We start from the raw sequence: 10316 nt of genomic DNA, 5'->3' as shown, positions 1-10316 counted from the left end.
TCCCTTCGACTCAGTTCGAGACTCAAGCAAAATGCTCAGAACTCAAAAACTTCGTCGGATCAACTCTCCGAGTGATTTCCAGGCAGAGCACTGCTCAAAAAAACCCAGAATCCTCAAGAAGAGGGTTAAAACTCAGTGTGAAAGTGTCAAATGACGTCAAATTGACGTCATATTTATAGGAATGAGGCGCAGTACGGCCCCTGGGGTCAATACGGGCGTATTGAAGTTTTTGAACTTCAATACGGCCGTATTGAATTCAGTACGGCCGTATTGAAGTTCAAAGACTTTAATACGGGCGTACTGAGTTCGCCGCGGCCGTATTGCAGTTCAAAATACTCAATACGGCCGTAGTGAACCTCTGGGAGGCCGTATTGAGCTTCATTCCTCCCACTTTTCTTATTTTTGCTATCCTAAGACCTCTAGACCTACAGAGAACCCTCCTAGGGCCTTCCAGGAGTCCTTCTGGCTGATCTTCCTTCAGTCTTTGAGAGCCTTCAAGCTTTATTTCCGACCCGGACAATTTTAGGGGTCTACAGCTGCCCCCCCTTTACTTAGTCGGACGGCCTTTTGGTGTACCGGCTGACAAGTAAAGGAGTTGACCCAATTGTCCGAGTGATGTGCCAACCTTCTGACTTGTAGCGTCTTCCGGTGGAAAATTGTTGAGTAGCCTCTCCAGGTTGAGTTTGCCCTCTCTAGGGTGAGTATTAGTCGTCGCCTCTCCAGGCTCATTGCATACCTCGGTGCTCTCGACAACTGGGTAGCTGAGTACCGCCTCTCTAGGCTGGTGCATACCTCGGTGCTCTCGACAACTGGGTAGCTGAGTACCGCCTCTCCAGGCTTGTGCATACCTCGGTGCTCTCGACAACTGGGTAGCTAAGTATTGCCTCTTAGGCTTGTGCATACCTCGGTGCTCTCGACAACTGGGTAGCTAAGTATTGCCTCTTAGGCTTGTGCATACCTCGGTGCTCTCGACAACTGGGTAGCTAAGTATTGCCTCTTAGGCTTGTGCATACCTCGGTGCTCTCGACAACTGGGTAGCTAAGTATTGCCTCTTAGGCTTGTGCATACCTCGGTGCTCTCGACAACTGGGTAGCTGAGTATTGCCTCTTAGGCTTGTGCATACCTCGGTGCTCTCGACAACTGGGTAGCTGAGTACCGCCTCTCCAGGCTTGTGCATACCTCGGTGCTCTCGACAACTGGGTAGCTAAGTATTGCCTCTCCAGGCTTGTGCATACCTCGGTGCTCTCGACAACTGGGTAGCTGAGTATTGCCTCTCCAGGCTTGTGCATACCTCGGTGCTCTCGACAACTGGGTAGCTAAGTATTGCCTCTTAGGCTTGTGCATACCTCGGTGCTCTGGACATCTGGGTAGCTGAGTATTGCCTCTCCAGGCTTGTGCATACCTCGGTGCTCTGGACATCTGGGTAGCTGAGTATTGCCTCTCCAGGCTTGTGCATACCTCGGTGCTCTGGACATCTGGGTAGCTGAGTATTGCCTCTCCAGGCTTGTGCATACCTCGGTGCTCTGGACATCTGGGTAGCTGAGTATTGCCTCTCCAGGCTTGTGCATACCTCGGTGCTCTGGACATCTGGGTAGCTGAGTATGCCCTCTCCAGGGATTTGTGATAGTTTTGTCTCCACAGTCCACGATGCTGCTTCGACGGTTGTTTTTGATTTTGGTGCCGCTGAGGGCTGGATAACGCAGGGATCCGTCTAGGGGATGTGCGGTTACTCATAGGTTTTTGTGCCCCAACTTGCATTGCGTAGTTGGTACCCATTGGGGAATTTCTGATTCCTTAGGGTGCAGACACAAAGATGCTCTTTCTGATGTGAGCGATGCCTTATGATTGGCTGACGTCCTTTCGACGTTGGTGGAGTATCCCGGTTATCCTTATTCGGGTATCTCTTTTGATTTTCTGATTTTTGTAGCCTCTGTGTAGGCTGTTATCCGCTGGGGATTCTGGATGTTGATTTTGATTAGCCTCTTCTGTTAGGCATATCATCTTGATGTTCAATGATTGGCTGAAAAGCCAAATTCCGCTTGGGGAATTGTTATTGATCTTTTGGATTTTTTTTTTTTTTTTTTTTTTTTTGAAAGAGTGCCTCTGAGTAGGCGAATTATCTTGATGTTTGGTGTTCGGTTGAGTGCCGGATTCCGCTTGGGGAATGATTATTTGTCTTTTGTGATTTTTCTTGAGGGGGTGCCTCTGAGTAGGCGAGTGGGGATTTAAAGTTTATTTATCCCAGAGTATTATTTAGAAAGCCTCTTCAGGCTTAGCTTCACTCATTGCTTGAGTTGGAAAGCTACCTTCCACTGAGGAAGTTTAAGTCCTTTCGACTTGGATATTCTGTTTAGATGATCAAGCCTCCCTTGGGGAATTTTGCTGATCTTGGTTTGATAGCTTTCACTGGGGAATTTGGCCCGTGAGTGGAAGTTGAGGTTTCTCTAGGGAGTATTATTTCTGCGAGCCTCTCGAGGCTCAGTTATTCTGAGAGAGTATTATTTCGGCGAGCCTCTCCAGGCTCAGTTATTCTGTGGGAGTATTGTTTCGGCAAGCCTCTCCAGGCTCAGTTATTCTGTGGGAGTATTGTTTCGGCAAGCCTCTCCAGGCTCAGTTATTCTGCATGAGTATTGTTTCGGCAAGCCTCTCCAGGCTCAGTTATTCTGTATGAGTATTGTTTCGGCAAGCCTCTCCAGGCTCAGTTATTCTGTACGAGGCGATCGATTTTCTAAATCTTTTGCCTTTTTTGTCGTTTTTGGCTTTTTCTGTATTTTTTGCCTTTTTTGTCATTTTTTTGGCTTTTTCTGTATTTTTGCCTTTTCTGTTGATTTGCGGCTTTTTCTGTTGACCGCTGCCATACACAAGCAATTTTTCCTATTTTCTATTTTATGCAATTGCCTCATGATAAGGTCTTTGAATGTGCAACTAATGTGTGTGATGCACAAATGCAAGTTTTATTATTTAATGTTTTTAGAAAAATGAATGGCTCTCCCTATCCTCCTTTTCTTGGAGGAATTTCTGTCATCGACGTGAGGGAATATTTTTGTGAGCCTTTTATGCAGGAGATTATGGATTTTATAGGAACCCCTCCAATTTTCTTTATTGACCGATTATTAAGGAATTTCATACAATTTTTTAGAAATACCAATTTTAGAGGCATAATCACATGGTCAAGAGAGAAGAGAAAATGAATAGATATTTTATTGATATTCACAAGTGTTTTTACAGAAAGGTATACAGAAGGATTTTCTGAAGAATGGCTGGCCAGGGTAGGCTATATACATTGGGCTTAACAATTATATCTGTAATTGTTGCTCTTTACATTCCCCTAGTTGCTTCGGGTGAGATGCCTGAGCCAGGAGCGTAGATGCTGCAAGACGCTTGCTTCTAGAAGATAATCACTTGAACCGCCTTTCGGTTTTCGATTCAAGTGACCATTGCTTTTTTTGTATCTTATTCTTTTGCCCCTAATTTTTGCCTAGGACATATCCTAGCGGGGATAAATTCGCCTTTATTTTGCCTAGTACCCTTGTACTGGCGGGCTTTTTATTTTGCCCTAACTTTTGCCTAGGACGCCCTTTTTGGGTTTTCATCCTAGCGGGCCTATGCAAGCAACGTCTTCAAGCATAGTACTTCTTTACCACGTCAGCGTTGACTGGGTATCGAAGTTCTTTTCCATCCATGTCTGTGAGGATCAGTGCTCCTCTTGAGAAGGCTCGTTTTACTACGTATGGTCCTCCGTGATTTGGGGCACACTTTCCGATTTTGTCCTTTTGAGTCGGTAGCAATTCCTTCATTACCAACTCTCCCTCATGGTAGACTCGAGGGTGGACTTTCTTGTCAAAAGCCTTTTTTGATCTTCCTCTGATAGGCTTGACCATGGCATATGGCGTTCAGCCGTTTTTCTTCAATGAGGTTCAACTGGTCATACCGGCTTTGAACCCATTCTGCTTCGGAAAGTTTTGCTTCCATGATTACCCTTAGGGAAGGTATTTCGACTTCGACGGGTAGCACTGCCTCCATCCCATAGACGAGGGAGAATGGAGTAGCTCTTGTAGATGTGCGTACAGAAGTCCTATAACCATGGAAAGCGAAGGGTAACATCTCGTGCCAGTCCTTAAATGAGACAACCATCTTTTGCACTATTTTCTTGATGCTCTTATTGGTTGCCTCGACTGCCCCATTCATCTTTGGCCGATATGGGGAAGAGTTATGGTGTTGGATCTTGAATTCTTGGCACAGTTCTTCCACCATTTTGTTGTTCAGATTAGATCCATTATCAGTGATGATTTATTTCTCCGTGCTTCCACTAGATTATCCTAAAATCTTTTGGGACAAGAGAGAAGAGAAAGGAAAAATATTTTTGTTCTAAAGTTTGTGTTTTAGAGGGGATTTATTTTTCAAAAATGGTTTTTGTAAGAATGGATGGCCAAGGTAGGCTTATGTGTTTAGGCTTGTTTGATTAAACATTTATGAAGTTAAAAAGTCGTGTTGTGATTCGACAACTTGGATAGCTTCCCTTGAACCTTTCTTTTTGAATTCGGTTCATGCTACCATCATGGATTTCTTTTGTTTTTTGATTGTCCTTATTTTTTGCCTAAAACACCCTTTTGTGGCGTTTTAGCGGACCTTTGTTTTTGTTTATTTTTGTAACCCTAACTTTTGCCTAGGTCACCCTTTCGTGGGATTCCTAGCGGGTCTTTTGCTCTTATTTTTGCGCAGTCCCCTTTTTGAGTTTTCTGCCGAGCTTCTTTTATTTTAAAGGATTTATTTTTATCCATGATGGCACTTGTCAAGGCCAAGGGAAGGTGCTCCAAGTTGTCACACACACCTCCACATGAAAATGATGTGGGTTTATTATTATTAAGATGATTTTAACCTCATTCATGTTTATTCAAACAGGGTTAAAAATGATGCGGTTTAGAATTTTATTATAAGCAAGAAAAGAAGCAATGAAGAATGATTTTATTATAATCATAGCGGAAACATGTGTCCTTATTTCATCACTGATATGGGTCCCAATGTTGACCTCTTATATCTTTCGGCCATGCCCCAAATTCACAGTCTCTAATTTCTCTTGACGAGCTTCTTAATGTAGCAATCTTTGCAGATCCGGAGAAATGGTCTCCTCATCACTGTCCAACTCAACCCATTTATCCTCAACTTTTGGATCCCGGTCAGAGCGAACAATTACAGACACAATTATTTTATTGGTTCTGTTTAGGTTTAGAATTATTAATGTTAATGGGGAAAGAGAGAAAAGAACAAAAAAGAGGGAAATGTGAAAAATGCCTCTTTATTGATATGTATTAAAACTGTACAAAAACCCTTATTTACATGAAAAGGTTCTCATGATCTCGGGTACTAATCATGAGTCCCTAAAAGAAAAATATGAAGGGGCCCTATCGTGGCTTGCCATTCTCTACTCCTGCTTTGGTAGAGGATTCTTGCTCACGTCGGGCGCTGTCGAATCGAAGGTGACCCACCCAACATCAATAAGGTCTTGGACCTTATATTTGAGAACTTTACAGTCCTCCGTTGAATGCCCCGATGCCCCCGAATGGTATAGACATTTGTCTTGTGGTTTGTACCAATCGGGGTATGGTGGATCAAATTTCCTCGGTGGAACATAAGCTAGAAGATGCGCCTCCACTAGCTTCGGCAGGAGGTCGCTATATGTGGTCGGAAGTTTATCAAACTTCCTCACAGGCTTGTATTGCGACTTTCCCGACTTCGAAGTGGAAGAAGATGGAGAAATGGTTACAGCGTTGACTCCTCCTTCTTTCTTCTTCCCGAAGGTCTTCTTGGCTTCAAATGATTGGGGAAGCCCAGCTAGCTTCCCACTTTTCAGCCCTAGTTCCACTCTTTCGCCAATGGTGATGATGTCCGAGAAGAGTGTTGTCGTGTTCCCTATCATCTTGTCATAATAGGGAACAGTCAACGAATTGATGAACAAGGACACCGTCTCCTTATCCGACAGCGGGGGCTCTATCTGTGCCGCCAACTCCCTCCATCGTTGGGCGTACGCCTTGAAGGATTCATCATTTGTCTTACTCAAGGCTTGAAGATCGGACCTATCGGGTGTTAGGTCGATGTTATATTTATAGCGCTTGAGAAAGGCGTCGGCCAACTGCCTCCACGTGCACACTTGACTTCCATCCAGCTGCATATACCAATTGAGTGCGGTGTCAGCCAAGCTCTCTTGGAAGCAATGGATCAAGAGCTTTTCATTGGTAGCATATGCAGCCATTTTGCGACAGTACATGGTGAGATGACTCTTAGGGCAAGTCGATCCCACGCACTTTGGGAAATCCGGCACTTTAAATTTAGGAGGGAATTGGATGTCTCTCACTAAACACATGTCGACGGCATCTTTAATATCGAAGTCATGCCCCTCCATAGCCCTTAGCCAATCCTCTAGGGCGTGGAATTGTTCCTTTGAAACCTTGGGCTCTTTAATTACAATTCCAGCCCCTATAGGTATAGCGTGTGGAGGCTCTTCCTCGTGTACCTCCTCTTCCTCATGATGGGACCCATGGTCACTGTGGCTTGATCCATGGACGTTATGTTGACGCATGAGTTCCATCATTTGCGCCATTTGTTCTTTGAGCTGTGAGAGCTCGGCTGTAAGCTTCTTATTTTGGTCCTCCAGCGCTTCCATCTTCTTGATTTTCTGTGCGCGTGTGAGGACAGAGAGATGACCAGCCACTTTCTAAAATGAATGTTTTAATTAGTTTATTTATGGGATGAATACGCTCTTGACATGAGCTTGATAACCCTCCATTTTTAAGGCGCTGCCTTTTTAAAACGGAGTGTTACCACCCTCCTTGAATTATGATCTCTCCCCAACGGAGAATCTCGATAATTATGGGTCTCTTTTACTCATGTCAAGAGGTATTGGTGAACCTAGAATGCATGGTTTATGAGGATGCATGATATCTTATTGGTAATGATGTACATGCTCCTCACTTTTATTATATTTCCACACATGGTCTTTCCTCTTATGTCATGGTATTTTCATGCATGGGGATTATTCTTTAGACCTTATCACGAGGTTTATTATTAATGCACAAACAATTGCACATAAGCATTTACACAAACAATTCACTCATCCACGAACAGTCACGAGCGAATCACGAGGTAGGGGTATCCTGCAGAAATGGTGCATATTCAAGGTGGTTCTAACTGTTCTCACCAGTCCAAGGCCCCCAAGGTGCCCCCATTATAGGGACCCAATTCCTCTCATCGTAGGTCGATGGAAAGCTCCAACGCACCGTCGGACTCAAGTTCATGGTTATCACCTTGAGTGATGTTTTCCGACAACGGTCTACGGGCACCTATAGACCCATTCGACAACCGGCCGTACTAACATCCACTCCCTATGGTTAATCACTCATGCCCCCGGGTATAGAGGGAACTGTTGTGTGCAAAGGTTTGTGTGCAATTTTTATTTCAAACAATTGCAGAAAATTAAACAAACAACAGTTATTAAAGCCAAATAGGTAAAACGGGTTATTATACAAGCAAGGGGTAATGAAGTAATTTTAACTATTATTTGTTAAAAATAATCTGTCAGTCAATGGGACTGACTCTCGAAGCTTCCCCAGTGGAGTCGCCATCTGTCGCCACCGGCCCAAACGGGCCTCGGCGGTCGCGAAGACGGTCGAGCTCGCTTTTATTTTAGTTTTGAAAATGTATTGGATTATTAGAACGACTTGTTCTCAAACTGAGACCTTGTCGATCTTATCCAACTTATTTATTAAATGTCTCACCAATCCATGTTAATCCCAAGCGGGACCCTCCATGGATTAGTGGTTTTCGTAGTAAAAGGGTTCATGGAGTCGCCACCAATGTTTTACTCAAAACATTGGAAAAAGAAGTTTAAGGCAATCGATTCAAAAATCGACTTCGGCCATGACAACCAGAGTCGGGTAAGGGAGTCGGTTACGCGTGGGGAAGGTGTTAGCACCCCACAGCGCCCCTTTCGGGTTCCCTATGACAGATTATTTCTAAAAATAATAGTGCGAAATTACTAAATTACCCCTATTTATTCTAAACAATTATAACTTAACTATCTACATGATGACAGTTAAATATACACACAGAAAGCAGTAAAAGGAAGGTCTTAAGAAGAAACCTTTGAAGCGTGCTTTTATATTCAAGTAAAACTGGGAAGCTTTTTGGCGTTCCCTCGCTCTACAAGCCCGCTCGCTCCCTCCTAGAAAATTTTTGACTTTGGAAATCCGATGGATTTCCCTTCGACTCAGTTCGAGACTCAAGCAAAATGCTCAGAACTCAAAAACTTCGTCGGATCAACTCTCCGAGTGATTTCCAGGCAGAGCACTGCTCAAAAAAACCCAGAATCCTCAAGAAGAGGGTTAAAACTCAGTGTGAAAGTGTCAAATGACGTCAAATTGACGTCATATTTATAGGAATGAGGCGCAGTACGGCCCCTGGGGTCAATACGGGCGTATTGAAGTTTTTGAACTTCAATACGGCCGTATTGAATTCAGTACGGCCGTATTGAAGTTCAAAGACTTCAATACGGGCGTACTGAGTTCGCCGCGGCCGTATTGCAGTTCAAAATACTCAATACGGCCGTAGTGAACCTCTGGGAGGCCGTATTGAGCTTCATTCCTCCCACTTTTCTTATTTTTGCTATCCTAAGACCTCTAGACCTACAGAGAACCCTCCTAGGGCCTTCCAGGAGTCCTTCTGGCTGATCTTCCTTCAGTCTTTCGTAAAAGAGTCCAACCATCCTTCGCGAATGCCGAAAGCCCGTTTCGGGCCGGTGGCGACAGATGGCGACTTCACTGGGGAAGCCTCGAGAGTCAGTCCCATTTAGTGACAGATTATTTTTAACAAATAATAGTTAAAATTACTTTATTACCCCTTGCTTGTATAATAACACGTTTTACCTATTTGGCTTTAAATAACTGTTGTATGTTTAATTTTACGCAATTGTTTGAAATAAAAACTGCACACAAACCTTTGCACACAACAGTTCCCTCTATACCCGGGGGCATGAGTGGTAAGCCATAGGGAGTGGATGTTAGTACGGCCGGTTGTCGAATGGGTCTATAGGTGCCCGTAGACCGTTGTCGGAAAGCATCACTCAAGGTGATAACCATGAACTCGAGTCTGACAGTGCGTTGGAGCTTTCCATCGGCTTACGACGAGAGGAATTGGGTCCCTATAATGGGGGCACCTTGGGGGCCTCAGACCGGTGAGAACAGTTAGATCCACCTTGAATATGCACTTTTCTGTAGGATACCCCTACCTCGTGATTCGCTCGTGACTGTTCGTGGATGAGTGAATTGTTTGTGCATTGTTTATGTGAAATTGTTTGAGCATACATTGCATTTCTTTAAACATACAACATTCCTATTCTTTTAAAATAAAAATAAATAGGAATAAGAATCTTCCATTGCATGGTGTTAACATCTACCTTCATCACATTCATGTAGGTAGTTTCCCTTTTCACCCAAAAAAAATACAAAAAAACAAAATACCCAAAAAAAAGGAAAAAAGGGTTATTTATCCAAACCAAGCAATATCATGCATCATCTTAGGGACATCCTAAAAACATGATAATGCTTAGTTGAATAAACACAATGCATGCATATTCATCGTCATCATCTCATATCATGCATTCTTATCAAAGATCATGGAGGCATCTAGGTTTGCATTTCATACATCCCTCCCAATAAATCATTAATAAACATTAATAAAAAGAAAGAAATAATCGATGCGTATGTTCAAGATGGATCGCACGCCATTTGTTATTAAGTGTAAGCCAACAACCGCGCCAAGCGAGCGCACACCAACTCCGTTGTTGGCAATCAAGACGAATAAAGGGGAAGGTCCAACACCATTAAGGATCATTGCTCCAAGGCCTTTTCCCTACGAATCAAATAAGGCTGTGCCGTGGATATACGACATCCATTCTTCTGCCGACAGCGATATTTCCAACATCGCTGGACTTGGGGGCATGACTAGGAGTGGCAGGATCTACACTCCCGAAGATCTTCACGATAAAGCTCCCAAGAATAAAGGAAAAGAAAAGGAGAAAACCGAGGAAGATAGAGAATCCGAGGAGGAGACTAATGAGCTGTTAAAGTTTATCCAACAGAGCGAGTACTCCATCGTGGATCAACTTCATAGGACGCCAGCAAAGATTACGCTGTTGTCGTTGATCCTAAGCTCCGAACCGCATCGGCAAGCTCTGTTGAAAGTTTTGAACGAGGCATATGTGTCGCATACCATCTCCCAAGACAAGTTTGAGGGGATTGTTAGTCACATCACGGCTAATGATC

This window comes from Cajanus cajan, chromosome 11 (assembly GCF_000230855.2).
Source record: "Cajanus cajan strain Asha chromosome 11, NIPB_CcT2T_4, whole genome shotgun sequence".
Lineage (NCBI taxonomy): Eukaryota > Viridiplantae > Streptophyta > Magnoliopsida > Fabales > Fabaceae > Cajanus > Cajanus cajan.
Note: the sequence above shows the minus strand (reverse complement) of the source record.